At 33.6% G+C, this 8,530-nt stretch overlaps 1 long non-coding RNA gene across 1 annotated transcript; it reads right to left on the reverse strand.

The window, feature by feature from the left end:
- Positions 1 to 889: 889 nt before the first annotated feature.
- LOC145287873 (uncharacterized) lies at positions 890 to 7,458 on the reverse strand. The gene is made up of 2 exons (XR_013869223.1): positions 2,494 to 7,458; positions 890 to 2,269 (listed from the first exon to the last, which is right to left on the reverse strand). It is a non-coding gene; the product is annotated as an uncharacterized LOC145287873 (long non-coding RNA).
- Between the last annotated feature and the right edge of the window lie 1,072 nt (positions 7,459 to 8,530).

Below are 8,530 nucleotides of genomic sequence, written 5' to 3' on the forward strand. Positions count from 1 at the left end.
TTTAGCTTTTATGATTTTTAGCCTTTATTATTATTATTATTTTTTTTTTGCTTTTTGATAGAAAGTATGGTACTTCTACAGTTTAGTCAAGACATTAAAAAAATGAAAATATCGAAAAAAAGGTTATATTGTACGTATCTGCTTTGGACTGAAGATCTCAAAAAAAAAACTTATTTCATTTGATCAGGTAGTTTTTATTTTCAGCAGAAAAAAACACGTTTTTATGAGAGCGCGTTGAAGTCAGCCATTACGAAATTTGTTGAACACGCCAAAGGGAAATAACTCCAGTTAAAATGCCGACACTCCCTCCCCATCTTTATTACTAGCTTTTCTTCCTAAAACTCGAACCTTTTGCTCGGTATCATAACAAATTGTTTTTTCGCTGTAAAATAAAAACTACTTGATGAAATTAAGTGAATTTTTTTTTTCCAGAGAACTTCCGACGATAACGAGTACGTACAATATAACTTTTTTTTTTTTTCAATATTTTCATTTTTTTAATGTCTTGACTAAACTGTATAAGCGCCCAAAATATTGTTGAACGTTGAGAAGGAGTTATAAACAACAAGAAAGAAATACATTATTAATTAGTTGTTTTCTTTATGTTTTAAATTTAAATTTACAAAATGGCAAGGACATTTTAAATCAATATATATGCATTCTCCCTCTTGAAGTCACATTCCTGCCGTGTTCTATAGATCTCAAATAATTAGAATAAGAGTAATAACAACATGCAAAACCCCCTCTCGATCTTCCTTACGGTAGGAAAAAGCTTTTTTAAAAAAAGGTGGGAGTAGGTTGGTGAAGAGGCCATCGAAATCTAAACGAAGCCAACAAAATTAAAGATAAACAAAATCGTAAATCGAATAAACAATAACAAGAAAATAAGTTCGTTAATCAGATTTTTTTATGTCACGAATATAAACAATTAAGAACAGAATAACTTTAAATGCTGCAACCACCACCATCTTTTGAATATCTACCTACATCCCTCTACTTGTGTTCGACTTCGGATAAGCATTCATAAAATGTTTACTATATGGAATAGTAGGTAAACGTGCCAACCGACTAGTTAAAAAAAAAAAAAAAAAAAAAAAAAGACATGAACACATAATTCAAGCAAAACCGATATTTCGGTCGATTCAAACCACCTTAATCATTGGATTTAGTAAAAGCTTTATTAAAAGGACAAAGGAGCACACCTACTTGCCTGCATCCAACTGTTTCTCCTCCTTAGATTTTCTCCCCACCTTTTTTTTTCTTTTACACACATATATACAACAATATTTTCCCCACTCTCTCCTCACTTCACATTCCCTCACTCCAGTCCCCCACCCCCGGATCACTTTCCGCTTGATACAAGGTTCCTTTTTTTCGTTTCAATAAAGCTTTACAACACCAAATTATTATGGTCGTCTGAATCGACCGAAACATTGGTTCTGCTTTAATGATGTGTTTGTGTTTGCATTTCTATTTCGTCTGTTGTCATTTTTATCCACTATTTCATATCGCAAACATTCCATTTTGTCTGAAATTTTATTTAATGTTTTCAGACTCCCTCATAAACAATTATAAGACAATCAGTGTTAAGCCCAGCCAATTTTCAACGCCAGTTGGTCGGAAAAACAATAACGGTACTTTTGCACTTATGTTACCTTGCTGAAATAGCAACGTTATTTTTTTGAAAACCATTCTTAGCATGGGAAGGAGAGGGTGTTTTGTAACTATTCTATACTTCCACCTTACAATTTAATAAAAAGAAAAACTATCGTGAAACTTGAATTTAACCTGAAAATACTATTTTTTAAAAATGGCGCAGTAACATAAGTGCACAAGCACCATAATAACATAACGCCCCATCCCATCCTGGACCATAATAAAAAAAACAAAAAAAACAAAAACAAAATAAAAATAACAACAAACAACCAACCCAGGAAAAGTTAAATAACAAAATTAAACAATATAACAATTTAAATCCTTTGATAAAGTTTAAAATAAAAATGCAAGTAAAGCTAAATTCACATGAGGGCAAGATGTGACACAGGGTCGTTTTTTTTTTTTTTTTTTTTGCTCAATTTTCATATCATTTCGTTCTTGCTGGAGACAAGGCATCCCAACAGATAGCAGACATTCACCCGCTATCTGACACATTCCAACCGAGAGAGATTTTTTAAATTCTGACCGCCCCTTAAAGTGCAATTGTTTGTTTATTACTATAGGTTGCTTGACCTCTTTTGACATTAATGGCCGTTTTCAATATTGGGTTTTGCTCCCTTGTGCTTCTTGAAGAATGGGGAAACTTGTGTATGATATTAATCTTAGTTGAGAATAAACTGTGTGTGTACATGTACACACACACATTGAATACTTTCATAGATGTAAATATATTGGGACCCTACGCCAGTAAGTAGATATTATGTTAACTAGTATGAATTTCGGCGAGGGTTACATAAAGTACATGTCAGGATAACCTGACGATAAACGGAAATAGACCCGCCTACAACTAGCGTGATTGAGGTGGGAGTTCAAATATCGGCTCCCTGGACAAAATGCGCTAAAAATGAAGGTGTTGAATGATATGACAGAGATTACGTCACATGTTTGGAGGACAGAACAAAGTTTCTATACAGTCGGAATCAAGAAGCGAGACAAACGGTATGCGTCTAAATATGCTGAGAGAATCTAAGCGGATGTTGCCTCGACACTCTACCCACGCATCGGCAATCTTAAGACAAAGTTAGAAAAAAAGTAATTTGAATAGTAATCAGGTTTAGATATTGGTCTTTCCTCCTATAACGAACCCATCTCCAAATAAAACCTTTGAAAGCCAACAAGTTTCCATTTTGTTCCACGCATGAGTTAAACAGATCAACGACTACAAGAGGTCATGCCCTACAAATGGAAAAATCAACCGTGCAAGTATGTAAAAACACTGTTTTGTTGATTCATTCTTGATCATTTACTGGCGATAACATTTCGTGTAAGCATTTTTTTGGAAAATGTTATACAACTGTCTGAGTGAATGCATATGTATGGTCGTACGTGTGAAAATGCGATTGTATGTGCGTGTGCAAGCTCATATGTATGTGTGCAAGTATGTGTGTGAAATAGAGTATAGTAGACTCTCAATCCTTGGTAAAGCAATGATTTAAAAAAAGAACTCTGAAGTAACAACTTTGGTTACGTTGGTCTCTATAATAAGATCTATTTAAATAGACTCATATGTGTAGATCGTTTGGTGATTCGAACTGTCATTCTAATGAAAAAGAATCTATAGACTCTTGAAAGTGCAAAGTAGCAAATAGAAATTGAAATTTTTAAGATAATATTGTTTCAACAAACGATTAGCGATTGACCGTGCCTAGTATAGAAAAGAGTGTTAATAAATCCATATGGTAAATGGCATGGACGTGTGAGACTGACACTAATATCATGTCGTTAGAACAACAATGTAAGTAGCTGTTGTAAAGGAAAACATTTTTTAATTACTATGTAATTTTTGTAAGAAATAAAAGGTTAATACTGTTGCTAAACAAATGTTATTGTTTATATTAAAGCTGATAAAATTTGTTTTAAAATGTATGAAATTGTTTTTTAATAATGTCATAAGCAGCAGTTCACAACGTTATTAAAAGCTCCATAATGCAAGATTTATTTACAAATGAATTTGTGTAGGTCGTTTGATAATTCGGACTGTCATTCTCACCATCCTGGGACTACCATATTAAGTACTTGTGTACTTGTTTCCCATGAAGGCAGAGTTTGACACAAGGTCGTTTTTTTTTTTTAATGTGGGGAATATCGAGCTCCTCCAAAACAATGGACTATTCTGGATATCACAAACATAAAAATAACTCCAATCAATAAAGATTTATCCTCTTCAGCCTGGGTGCCCAGCGTTGCCTGGGTGTTTGGAGGTGTGTGTTGAGAAAAAAAAAAAATTCAGTAGGCAGACAGGCTCGAACCCATACCGCGAAGGAGGAAAAAAAAACCCCAAAAAACCCTGACGTCTTTGCTGTTGCGTCCATCGCTAAACCGGAAGTGACGAATGTTTAAATTAAGGCTAGTCAATTGAAAAGATGGGATAACTTTCGAAAATATCGCCGAAAAAAGTGACCCCTTCCTGTAGAAAAGTGCCCAGTGTAGGGTGAGGGTGAAGGAATTAATGTTTTTAGCCAATTTTTCGATATTTGTCATCCGAAGGGTAGAGCTTCAAAACAAAACCGATCTTGTGAAAATCCGTCGCCTCTGTCGAAAGTTTTAGACATGCATACATACAAACAGACAGGTGAGATTTATATTATAGAAGGCAGAACAGGTACTACATTTTGATCCTAGTCTGAAGATCGGAGACAACCCTTATTAAATAAGTCTTTCAATTCTTTTCACGTTGAAAAAAAAAAAAATGAAGGAAAATACTTTAAAACAAAAAATGTTAAATATATTTTTGTTAGGCTAAAACGGAAACACATTCACATGAAAGATGACGCATATCATCATCATCATCATCATCATCATCATCGATTTAACGTCTGTTTTACATGCTGGCATGTGTTTGACGGCTTCTGGTAACCGACTTCCAAACTAGCCTCTCTCTGACCACAAATTTATTTATCCTTCTTTCTCTCCTTGAAACTGCCTGTGTTTTCAGAAACTTTGCCCCTATGAACTGACCCTGCTACCTCAGCTGTTCTACATCTACTAATTTCAAAATGACCATATCAGAGTCTCCTGTTCTGCACACATCTCTGTATATTGTCGAGATTTAATCTTCTGACGTCATCAAACTTGTCTTTAAGCCTTAGACATCTATCATATCATTTCTCACACTTAAAGTCACCAAAATTAATTTTTGTTTTATCATAAACAGGTCAGGCATTTCTTTTTTTCTTTTATGCACGGACAATACCGGATAGAAACAGCTAGTATATGTTTATATTAGTATTGCAACGATTAATCGAAATCGGAACTTTTGTGGGTATTAGGATCGGAAAAAAATTGTGTCCATTTTCTAATTCCAAAAACGATTCTTTTAGTTGTCTTTTTGATTAAAATTCAATTTTCTATCACTGGTACTAATAAATAATTTAGATAAAACGATTTTAAATCACCAGTAAAACTAAAATCCATACATCATCTTAAGTGTTTGTTTTTTTTTACGTTTGTGAAAAAATATATATATAGGTTTTTATGATAATCTGTTAGTTAAAGTTAAAAAAATAAACAGTAACTTCCTATTAATTTATTTATTGCGAACTATTATCCTCATCTTTCTTAGATGATGTTTCACGACGTTTCGGCCAACTATTCCTCTGGCCTTTGTCAGGTGGTAACCGCGACGGGATAGGAACTTCAAATCTCCTAACTGCATTCTCATCCATAGTTGCCGTCTTGCCACGTTTGGCTAAGTAAGCCTCTAGCTGGCTTTGGGTAGGATTGAAACCGCTATCGTACTTGGCCAAAATGTGGTGAGACAACAACTATGGATGGCAGTAATAGCTGAGAATGCAGTTAGGAGATTCGGAGTTCCTATCCCGTCGTGGTTACCACCTGACGAAGGCTAGAGGAATAGTTGGCCGAAACGTTGTGAAACAACAACTAAGAAAGACGAGAATAATAGTCCGCAATAAATAAATTAATAAATAATACTCATCTCAATAATGAATTCCAAGTAAGCCTCTAGCTGGCTTTGGGTAGGATTGAAACCGCTATCGTACTTGGCCAAAATGTGGTGAGACAACAACTATGGATGGCAGTAATAGCTGAGAATGCAGTTAGGAGATTCGGAGTTCCTATCCCGTCGTGGTTACCACCTGACGAAGGCTAGAGGAATAGTTGGCCGAAACGTTGTGAAACAACAACTAAGAAAGACGAGAATAATAGTCCGCAATAAATAAATTAATAAATAATACTCATCTCAATAATGAATTCCAATTAAATAATATATAAGTAACTTTCTAGTTAAATATTTAGATTTTAAAAAGAATCAGAACCAATAGTTGTATCGGAATCGGTGAAAATATTGGAATAGTTCCATCACTAGTATATATCGAACTTGATTTTGATTGAACTTTAATCAAAAGATTCACCTGAGGATTTTGATTAAGATTAATTAAAGATGAGATGAAGGATGAAAGTGCGGAATTTCCACGGTTCCTGCTAGTTATTTTAGTGATGCTGTAGAGTTGCATGGCATAGCCAGAGTCAAGAATACGTCCTTGATGTAGTTTGACAGAGTCTTGGACATTTTTGATTAGGGAATAACCTTACATCTGTCAGGATTAGATGTGGTTCTGGGTAGTCCTAGGAGGTTCACGCTCTTAAGTTGTTATTTCTCATCTTCTGGATAAAGTAAGTTTATTGCCTACTGCCAGAGGCGCTCCTGCTAGGTAATCCCGACAAGACTGCCAAGGCAATTTTTAAAAGCATCTTCCGACCTCGTGTTACATCTTCCTGCGGTGGACAGAAAGTATATGTCCAATTGTTAAACTATTTTTCAATCTTATCAGCCATTGCTGTCCTTGTCGCTGAGTTCTACACAACGATGTTTAAGTTGTATTCAAAGATATTACGCAAATTCATTTTATTCAAATATCAGAAGTTAATTCTTGTAAATGAAGTTTGTTTCCTTTTACTATTGGAACACTTGTCGTCATGCATAAAATATGAACTAACCGAAAAAGGTCAAAATTGTTTCATGTTTGAAACATATTGATCACTTTGAAGTTGATTAATTTAACGAAAACAAGTTGGAGTTGTGTCCCTGGTGTGTAAAAATCAGGGTGTTTGAAGATACCAGCCTCCTTAAGTAAAATGCACTAAACATTGATGTTATATTTGGATTATGGAATCGGTACACCACTGTCATTTTTTTATTTTACCGGGTTCTTTTTAATAAATTTTTTCAACGGATTATTATCGAATGGACACTAGTCTACCAGATATATATATATATATATATATAAAGGAAAAAAAAAAAGAAAATCAGTATTTAAATATTTGTAGGGAATGCTCAATTTCTAATGCAACGTCCTAGTAAATCAATCACCCATTTTAGAACCACTCGCCGTTTTTAGGCCAAATTTCACGAATTTAGCCTTTTATTTTAAAGCGGTTTGGCCTTCAAAAACTCTTTTTTGGAATTGTTCAGAATTTGGCTTCAAATTTAGGAAAGGTTAGAATTCAAGTTCTTACAATGGCTACTTCTTCAGAAACCCCCGAGATTAGATTTTTTCCAATTTTTTTTAAAAAGGTTACAGTTTTACAATATATTCAATCCAAAACAGTAATTGCACAGACCAAGTTGTGTTTATGTGGGCATGCCATGTCTATTCAGAAATATTCAAAAACGAAAATTGATAAATTTTGATGGAGATGCTGTAAATGTAAAAGACTTTAAAAAGTTGATTTTTAGGGGTGTTCTGATCTGTATTTCGTATTGTTTTCACTGGTCGCCATGTTTGTTTTCGAAAAAACAAACATGGCGATCAGTGAAAATAATGCTGAATAAAGAACCGATTACTCCTAAAAATCAACTTTTAAAAATTAAGTCTTTACTTGGTACTGTAGCGTATATTAATTGCCCTTAGATTATAAATGTCAGGTGACGACTTGGAGAATGTGTTTTTAAAGAAAAAAAACAATTAATTTGAGCAAAATGAAATTCAAAAAAGCCAAACTGCTTAAAAAAGGCTAAATTTGCAAAATTTGGCCTAAAACGTTGAGCCGTTCTAAAGTGGGTGATCGATTTAGTAGAACATTGCATGAGAAACTGAGCACCCCTTACAAATATTTAAATACTGACTTTTTCATTTTACTTTTTGATAATCTAGTAGATTAGCGTCTATTCAATAATAATAATCTGCTGAAAAAAATGAAAAAAAAACAAAAATTAAAATAAAAACATTAGAGTGGGGTATCGCTTTCATATGTGCACCTTTCCTTTTCTTGTGCAAAACTCAATCATGTTCTGCAAAGCCAAAAACAAAAAGAACTATTTCCTTCTACAAAACAACCACACCAAACACTATGAATAAATATTTAAAAGTATAAAAAATTTCAAGCATAAAAACGTTAACCAAAATGACTGGGTTCAGCATTAAATAACCTGAAAAGGATTGATATGCCATAGAAGAAAACAACAAATACAAACACCAAAAATAAATATTTGAAGATAACTTAACACATAAATTTTTTTACTAAAATGACCGGATTTGGCATTAACTTGTAAAAGGTTGATATGCCATAAACCAAAATGGCCAAATTTGAGTTGTCTGATAGTGTACTTATTGCAAATTATTTTGCTTCTCTTCTTTTTCTTTTTAAATTATACAATTTTCCCTACAAAAATATTACTTTTTGTTCCAATCAAAGATAAGTAACTATGTGGACGAATTACAGAGTTATGCCTCCTTGTTTGAAAGATGGTAGTCATTTACAAATAATTCCAATCTGAGTAAAGTATTTTCTGGAAGAAATTAAATCAAATTTTGTTTAATTCTTAACAACATGCTGCAATGACCCACAAGGA

The sequence above is a fragment of the Euprymna scolopes genome, chromosome 11, assembly GCF_053919585.1.
Source record: "Euprymna scolopes isolate OS-2025 chromosome 11, ASM5391958v1, whole genome shotgun sequence".
Lineage (NCBI taxonomy): Eukaryota > Metazoa > Mollusca > Cephalopoda > Sepiida > Sepiolidae > Euprymna > Euprymna scolopes.